Genomic DNA, 9,234 nt, shown 5'->3' with positions numbered 1-9,234 from the left:
AGGACATCTAGTCCAAACCCCCCCTGCAGTCAGCAAGGACATCCTCCACTACAGCAGATTGCTTAAAGCTTTTCTGAGCCTCACCTTGAATAGCTCCAGGAATGGGCCCTCAGTCGTCTCCTTGGGCAACCTGTCACAGTGTTCCAGCACCTTCATGATGATGAACTCATTCCCAACATCCAATCTAAATCTCCTATTCTCTGATAATGAAGCATTGCCCCTCTGATCTATCATTCCAGGCCTTTGGAAACAGTTCCTCTGCAGCTTTCTTGTAGGTTGCTTCAGGTACTGATCTCCCTGGAGGTCTCTCTTCTCAAGGCTGAACATGCCCAGCTCCCTCAGCCTGTCCTTGTAGCAGAGGTGCTCCAGCATCTGATCATCTTTGTAATGAAGATGTGGGTATAGCCATGGGTATAGGCTGAGCATTGCAGACCAACTGTGATGGTTTGGGAGTTACCCGCCCACCCCCCCACACACTCTTGTAAAATCACCCAGCTCAGATGGATGGGAATTAAGGAATGAGCTTTATATTTACAGTTTAGCACAATATACAAGCAGACATATTGTAGAGACATCACCATTGTCTGACTCGATTCTCTCTGGAGTTCCATGTCTCCACATGATCTGTCTCTCCAAACCAACAATGGTGTTACGTGCAGTAGCATGTGGAACTAGATAGGTTTCCAACCATCCAGTGCTGGCCTCTACCATCGTCAGCACATACTGCTTGCCAGATCGAGATCGAGGTAAAGTGATGTAGTCAATCTGCCAGGCTTCACCATACTTGTACTTTGACCATCTATCACCATACCATAAGGGCTTGATTCGCTTAGCCTGCTTAACAGCAGCACAGATGTCACAGTCATGGATGACCTGCATGATAGTGTCCATAGATAAGTCAGTTGACCTATTGCATGCCCACTGGTAGGTTGCATCTCTGCCTTGATGTCCAGATGAATCATGAGCCCACCCAGCTAAGAACAGCTCACCTCGGTGTTTCCAATCAAGGTCAAGATCAGAGTTGGCATCAACTTGAGAAATCTTAGCAGCTTGGTCTGCCTGCTGGTTGTGGTGATGTTCCTCAGCAGCTCTGCTCTTAGGCATGTGTGCATCTACGTGCCGCACCTTCACTGGAGTTCTCTCCAGCCGTGCATCAATGTCCTGCCATAGATCAGCACACCAAATAGGCTTTCCTTTCCTCTGCCAACCATTCTTCTTCCAGTCCTTTAGCCAACCCCACAGAGCATTGGCTACCATCCATGAGTCGGTGTAGAGGTAAAGGATAGGCCAATTCTCACGTTCAGCCACATCAAGAGCAAGTTGAACAGCTTTTACCTCAGCGAACTGACTGGATTCTCCTTCTCCATCACTCACTTCGGTAACTCTTCTGGTAGGCCTCCAGACTTATTTAGCCCCACTTGGAAGCACCAAAATAAAAGATGTGATGGTTTGGGAGTTACCCCCCTCCCCCCCCCCCCCCCCCCCCCCCCCCTTGTAAAATCACCCAGACTAAACTCAACTGGTTGGAAATTAAGGAATGAAGCTTTATGCTTACAGCTTAGCACAATATACAACCAGACAGTTACAGCTATGTATAGAAATATACAAGTTAAAGGTAACATAGAAACACAACACCCCTCCCAAAAATCAGCATCCCCAGGAGGAGCTCCCAACCACCTTTCTACCTTCTTTCCAGCCCTCTAACTTATCCCAGAGCGCCTTACGTGCAAGGTGAGCTGTGAGGATCGGCAAGAGGAGTTAGAAAGCAGAAGGATTAGTTACACAGAAGCATCCCAGGGAGACAGAGACACACACTCCAACAGAGACACTGTGTCTTATCTACGTTTGTGTTCCTGTTTTCATACATCTCAACAAGCCTATGAGTGAAGTTTCCTTTTCACAACCTGTAATCTAATTTCTCTCACTAAAATATTCCAATTTATCTCAAACTAGCACACCAACAATGATTTTCTGCTATGTTTTAAGAAGACTGAAACAAATATTTCTGCTCCTCAGAGACACCAGCCACTGATAAATCCACTGAACAGAAGGGGAGAAGGAAAAGGGAAGACTGTGATATCTAACATGTACCTAGTAGAACTTTTATACTTCCCTCTCAATGTACACACAGAAAAAAAACCATCTTCTTTGTTGAAGACAGGTTGTTATTCATGAGACAAAGAAATCTTTGAGACAAATGGAAACATGGCCAAGTTAACAAGGCCAAGTGCAGGATTCTGCACTTTGGCCACAACAACCCCAAGCAGCGCTATAGGTTGGGGACAGAGTGGCTGGAGAGCAGCCAGGAGGAGAGGGACCTGGGGGTACTGATAGATAGTAAGCTGAAGATGAGCCAGCAGTGTGCCCAGGTGGCCAAGAGAGCCAATGGCATCCTGGCCTGCATCAGGAACAGTGTGGCCAGTAGGGCAAGGGAGGTTATTCTTCCCCTGTACTCAGCACTGGTCAGACCACACCTTGAGTACTGTGTCCAGTTCTGGGCCCCTCAATTCAAGAAAGATGTTGAGGTGCTGGAACGTGTCCAGAGAAGGGAAACAAAGCTGGTGAGGGGCCTGGAACACAAACTCTATGAGGAGAGGTTGAGGGAGCTGGGGTTGTTTAGCCTGGAGAAGAGGAGGCTCAGCGGGAGATCTTATTACTGTCTACAACTACCTGAAGGGGCATTGTAGCCAGGTAGGGGGTGGCCTCTTCTCCCAGGCAACCAGCAATAGAACAAGGGGACACAGTCTCAAGTTGTGCTTGGGGAGGTCTAGGCTGGATGTCAGGAGGAAGTTCTTGCCAAAGAGAGTGATTGGCATTGGAATGGGCTGCCCAGGGAGGTGGTGGAGGCACCGTCCCTGGAGGTGTTCAAGAAAAGCCTGGATGAGGCACTTAGTGCCATAGTCTAGTTGACTGGCTAGGGCTGGGTGCTAGGTTGGACTGGATGATCTCGGAGGTCTCTTCCAACCTGGTTGATTCTATGATTCTATGAATCATAACCTTCAGAGAAGATTGTCAGGGGATTCTGAAAATCTTCCTAGAAGTGCCCACACTTTCCAAAGAAAAGGTGCCAAACCATATAAAAACATCTTTCCCAGTCTCTAAACCTAACTGCAATTTTTTGCCTTAGCTAGAAATTAAATTGATCCCATGAGCAGAAAATGATGAAGGAAGAGTGTCTTTAACAGTTTGAAACCTATTCTGTACAGGTAGACACCTCCAAGTTGCAGCAGCAATCTGGGCTCAAGAACCTGCTTCCCAAAACCCTAGTTATAACTCCGATCTTGATCCCATGTCATTTCAAAATGTAAAGGTAGGCATGAGACAGGAAGCAAGAAGGAGCTAAGAAAAATCAATTTGAAAAAAGTGGCATGAGTTGTCTTCCCAAACTTTCTCAAACTTCTCTGGCCAACCTGATCAAATATTTCGCTCCTTTTATTATAAGAAGGAGAAAATAAACAAACAAGCAAACAACTCTTCCCTTAAGAAATGACAAAAAGCAAAGTCTTAGGGAAAGAAACAGGTCATCCTGTGATGTATTTACTTTCACACTGCTTTTTCTTTGATGATGAAACAACTCCCAAGGCCTTGAGTTAGCAAAACTATCAGTCACTGAGAACAGAAAAAGAACTGTTTTTAGCAACTGACACTGCTTTACAGTACAGCCACTGTACTGGGGACAAAATGTCAAGAAACACTTAAATTCAAGAAACACATAATTTTTTCTTCTCACTGGGGACAGCAAGGAATGGTTTTGCATTATCCCTAGGAGCAAACAACTGATATGGAAAGGCCATGCTCCTTAATTCTTGAGTCAGCTACTCATTCTAATAAACTAAATTAAAGACTCTGCAGTCCGTTCTTTCACTCACTGGGGAATGTAAATCTTATTAGTGTGAGTGAAGGTTGCAAGATCCTCCAAAAAGATAATATACTCTCCTCATAATGTGTATCTCTAAGATATATTAGATGTCCTAAACCCACTTTTTATAACATTGTAGAAAACCTGTCATAAATCCAGTTCTTTTATGTAACATTTTAAAAGCATAGGAATGGCACCTAAATCATAGGACAGCAAGGCTCTGATGATGAGTGCTGCAAAAGCTTCTTCTCCTTGGTACAGTCCATTAAAAACAAACCATAAATTCTGAAGAAGCACATAGGAGGATCGTCTGACACCTATGATTCAAGGGCACTTACATGCTGAACATGCATTGATCAAAGCCTCTAACTGTGTTTACCCATGGGTGCAAATCCTCTCCAGACAAGAGCAAAAGCTGTACCATGAAATGACACAACCAGGAGATGGCATTCCTATGGCATCTTACTCAGAAGACATAAAATTACAATTTGCTACCTAGCAGCACTGTTTAGTGGCTGGTTTTGTGATAGCAGGATGTGTAGGGAGGAGTGAGCTGGACTGGTATTTTGTATTTCATATTATTCAGTTTATGAGGGGAAAGAACACAGGAAAGCCAAGGATATTTTTACAAGTTTTGTGTGTTGATTTGAGCTATGCTAAAATGCTGCAGCCTAAGGTGATACCATGCTCATTTATCATTGCAAAGACACTGCAGAGAGGGATCTGGACAGGTGAAATTGACAAGCTGAGGTCAAAAGAATGAGGTTTAACAAGACCAAGTGACAGGTCCTGCACTTGGGTCACAACAACTCCAAGCGATGCTACAGGCTTAGAGCAGAGTGGCTGGAAAGCAGCCTGGTGGAAAAGGATCTGGGGGTGCTGGTGGACAACTAGCTGAACACGAGCCAGCAGTGTACCCAACTGGACAAGAAAGCAAATGGCATCCTGGCCTGGATCAAAATCAGTGTGTCCAGCAGGTGTAAGGAAGTGGTGGTTCTCCTGTACTTGACGCTGGTGAGGCCACAACTTGAGTGCTGGACTCAGTTCTGGCTACCACAGGACAGAAAAAACATTGAAGTGCTGGAGTCTGTCCAGAGGGGAGCAAGGAGGCTGGTGAGGGGTCTGGAGGACATCACATAAGGAGTGGTTGAGGGAGCCGGGATTGTTTAGTCTGGAGGAGACTGAGGGGAGATCTTATTGCTCTCTACAGCCACCTGAAAGGAGGCTGAAGCAAGGCTGGTGTTGGTCTCTTTTCCCAAGTAATTAGTGATAGGATGAGGAGCGTCTGAAGGAGCTGGGGTTGTTCAGTCTGGAGAATCAGAAGCTGAGGGGAGACATCGTCAACTACCTGAAGGGTCGTTGGAGCAAGGAGGGGGCAGCCTCTTCTCCTTAGTGGCAAGCAAGAGGAAATAGTTTCAAGCTGTACCAGGAGAGGTTCAGGCTGGATGCTAGGATATACTTCTTCAAAGAGGAGGTTCTCAAATATTGGAATGGTCCACCCAGGGCAGTGGTGGAGTCACCATCTCTAGAGGTGTTTAAGCAGCGTGTGGACCACCTTAGGGACAGGGTTTAGAGTCGATCTTTCAGTGCTGGGTCAAAAGTTGGAATGGATGATCTTTGAGGTCTCTTCCAAGTGGATGATTTCTGTGATTCTGTGAAGATATGCCAAGGGAGGTTCAGATTGTACATTAGGAAAACCTTCTTTACTCAGAGAGTGGTGAGGCATTCAAGAAGTTGTAGATGTGGTGCTTCAGGGTATAGTTTAGCAGTCCTGGTAGTTGGGTTTCAGAGAATTGGAACTAGAAAAACAAAGTGAAAGTGGCCAGGCTCAAAGGAAAGATAATTAAATGAAGGACAGATCCATTTTCACACTAAATAATACCCATTTTCCTCCCTTTCAAAACCACTGTTATTTTAGTAATTTTTCACATTAGGGCTGAAAAGTTTCAAAGCTTAGACAAAAACAGTTTGGTTTGTGGAAATAAAATATTTTGACAGATCCCAAGTACTTCCCTTTCGATGTGTGAAGAGCAACCAGCATCTGTTACAAGCAAAACAGAGGCTAGTGTAAAAAAAATCTCCGGAGTCCTTCCCTGATGGGGGCTGCCAGTTCTCTGCACAGCTCTAGGCAGCTTTTGTCAGAGCAGGTTTCCGTTCAGCAATGTTTTCCTAAGCCTGCCTTTGCACCAGCAGAGAGCAGCAACGTCCCCAGCATTGCGGACTACAGCCTGCAGAATGCAAACGTGCTCGCTTTGGTTTGGGCACACAGAGCAGCCTGCGGGCACTAACTTAGGAGTGTCATCCAGAAAGCTCTCTCAAAATTAGGCTTTGTAGTGTCCTATTCTTCCTAGCTCAGGGTCTGCACAGGTGCTACTACTCAATCTTTTGCTGTTCTCATCTGTGTTTTCCTGTAGGATGACAAGACAGAAGCAGTGCACGTTGTTTGCTTGTACTTAGAATCTCTGTGACCCAGAGCATAAAGGTGCTGCTGCTCTCCCATTTCAGCATGTAATATAAAGTTGGTTTTAACTTATGTGTATCGTTTCTTCCATAAAACAATGTTTATATATGTATACCTCGATGTTTATGTTGTAACAAGATTTCTACCTTTTAAAAAGCCTGTTCACACAAACAGAATCCTTCTGCTTCACCAGATCTCAACAGATGCCTGCTTAACATTATCTCTATGATGTGTAACAATGAGCACCCAACTGAGCCCCTGCAGATTTACAAGTCCAGTGAATCTTTGAGGTGAAGATATCAAGCAACCACTCGCTAATTGTGACATGAATCTCACACTATCTGCTGCTGAGATGTTTAATGCTGTACTAGTGCCACATTGCCATTTAAAGGCATTTCATCTTATAGTGCAAGTCATGTGCTTCTGACTGCTGGTGCAGGTCCAACAGATGGATTGTGAAGGAGCAGGAGGCAGAAAGCAAAATGCAAACAGACTCACTGATTTTAAAGTACATATTCAAAGACTGCCTTTGGGTTTAGATTTCTCAGTTCTTAAGCACTCAAAATCAGGTGGCAGTTCTCTTGCAGCAAAGTCAGGTAGGTCAGAGAGACATTCAGCCCTATGTTGGGAAGTATTCTTGCCCTACAGTTCACACATGGCAAAAGGATTTAGACACAGACAAGCAGCTCATGAATCAAAATTCACTCTCCTGAGAGCCGTAGTGAAGTTCCCTGCAAAGTGAGAGGGAAGACTTCAGCAAGTCAGCATGAGGTAGGAAGAGCCAGTGTGCTGCAGAAGGAGCATAGTGTAATCAATAGCAAATCCTGCAAAGGAAGTTTTGCTGCAGAGAGATTTGACTTTTGTAAATGTAAGTAGGAACCCAGACAGCTCTTTGATGGAGAACCTAATACCAAAAAAGACCTTGATACTTAGGTTACTTTGCTGAAAGGACTCAAGCACTTTGCTGGAAGTACTCAGCACTTGATAGAAATGGGTCCTATAAAGTTACTTGCTTTGTAAATGGTTTCTGCCACAAGCACAGCACATAGGATTTGTGAAAATAACCAAAAGTGCCTGAGTGTGCCTCAATGTTTCCATTTTCCTGAAGTTAAATGTGTGCTAAAATCAAATAGTACTCACCTAATGACAGAAATCAGCAATGGAGCATGGAATTTTCATGTACAACCAAAATAAGTAAAAAAGCCACATACTGAGTAGTTCTAAAGAGGATATGAAAAAAAAAATATTATAGAGAACACATTTGTGAGGCAATGAAAGTTTTAAAGATTATTGAAAGATTTTTTTCAGACCCAAAACAAAATGACCAAAAAAAAAAAAAAAAAAAAAAAAGGCTTACATATGTTCTTTAGTCAAAGTTTATATATCAAATTCTGACAGACATGAGGCCAAAAGAGAGTTCAGGAATGGTACAGCCCATTCAAAGGAAGCAGCTGCTTTCGTCTGGAATTGGCTGAGAGCTGTCATGACTGAAAAGAATGTTAGCCAAGAGAAGACTTGCACCTAGCATCCTGTAAAAGGTTTAGTCTGCTCTCTCGCTCTCATTTTCTCCCTCCCTCTGAAGAGTTTATTAGAAAGTGGATCTGTTCCTGCTCAAGTTGCAGCAGCCACAGGTCAGACATCTTTTTCGCTTGTGGAGTAATGAATGCTTCTTGTTAGCTTCACTCTTCAGCTTCTACCTCCTCAAAGTTTCAGTGTTGTATAGTATTGTGCAACACAAAAGAACAATGTTAAGGTACTCAGTGCTGTGAAATGAGATTAGTAACAACTCTTCAGTCTGGCTGGCTGAAACAGGGGGTTCCTTATGCATAAGGATCCTGGATTGCTAACACTGAGTTTTCCTTTCCCAGGTTCATCAGATTCAATATTCCTCTGAAGAAAGGGATTTGCAGTGAAACATTCTGCACTTTGGCAATTTTGTGTGATGAGGGAAAAAACCACGTAATAAAACAAGAACAGGTCTTGCCTTCAGTTTCTCCTAGGTGACCCTGTAGACTTCAGCAAGACTCTAGTAAATCTCCCTTTCACGTTTCAAACCACCATACAGGTATTTGCGAGGTAACCCTTTGTGTTTTCTGTGGACAGGTCCAGGTCAGCAACATCAGCAGAGCATTAAGATAGTGGTTTCTCATACCCTTGTGACTTTGGAATCTTCTAGAAGGGCGTATGTGGGGTCGTCATTTTGGGGTGGGGTTTTTGGCATCTTCCAAATTTCCTGGCATTTGGCCAGCATAGTTTTGCTGAAGGTGACTATCCATAGGCAGTGATTATACTGACAGTCTCTGGAAACTATACTTCTTTGACCTCCCAGCAGGCTAGCTGAATAGAAGGGAGGTGAAGAGGTTTGTCCAACCCAGTCTGGAAAAGAAATGGCTAAAGGAAGTTTGTCCCAAAAGATGAAGTTTTGTTTGTGCTCCAGGCCCCTCACCAGCTTTGTTGCCCTTCTCTGAACATGTCCAGAGAAAGGCAGCAAAGCTGGTGAGGGGCCTGGAGCACAAATCCTATGAGGAGAGGTTGAGGGAGCTGGGCCTGTTTAGCCTGGACAAGAGGAGGCTCAGGGGTGATCCTATTACTGTCTACAACTACCTGAAGGGGCATTGTAGCCAGGTGGGGGGTGGCCTCTTCTCCCAGGCAACCAGCAACAGAACAAGGGGACACAGTCTCAAGTTGTGCCAGGGTAGGTATAGGCTGGATATTAGGAAGAAGTTCTTACCAGAGAGAGTGATTTCCCATTGGAATGGGCTGCCCAGGGAGGTGGTGGAGGCACCGTCCCTGGGGGTCTTCAAGAAAGGACTGGATGAGGCACTTAGTGCCATGGTCTAGTTGATTGGTTAGGGCTGGGTGCTAGGTTGGACTGGATGATCTTGGAGGTCTCTTCCAACCTGGTTGATTCTAT

The sequence above is a fragment of the Pogoniulus pusillus genome, chromosome 4 (genome assembly GCF_015220805.1).
Source record: "Pogoniulus pusillus isolate bPogPus1 chromosome 4, bPogPus1.pri, whole genome shotgun sequence".
Classification (NCBI taxonomy): domain Eukaryota; kingdom Metazoa; phylum Chordata; class Aves; order Piciformes; family Lybiidae; genus Pogoniulus; species Pogoniulus pusillus.
The sequence above is the reverse complement of the archived record's forward strand: the minus strand, read 5'-3'. Positions refer to the sequence as shown.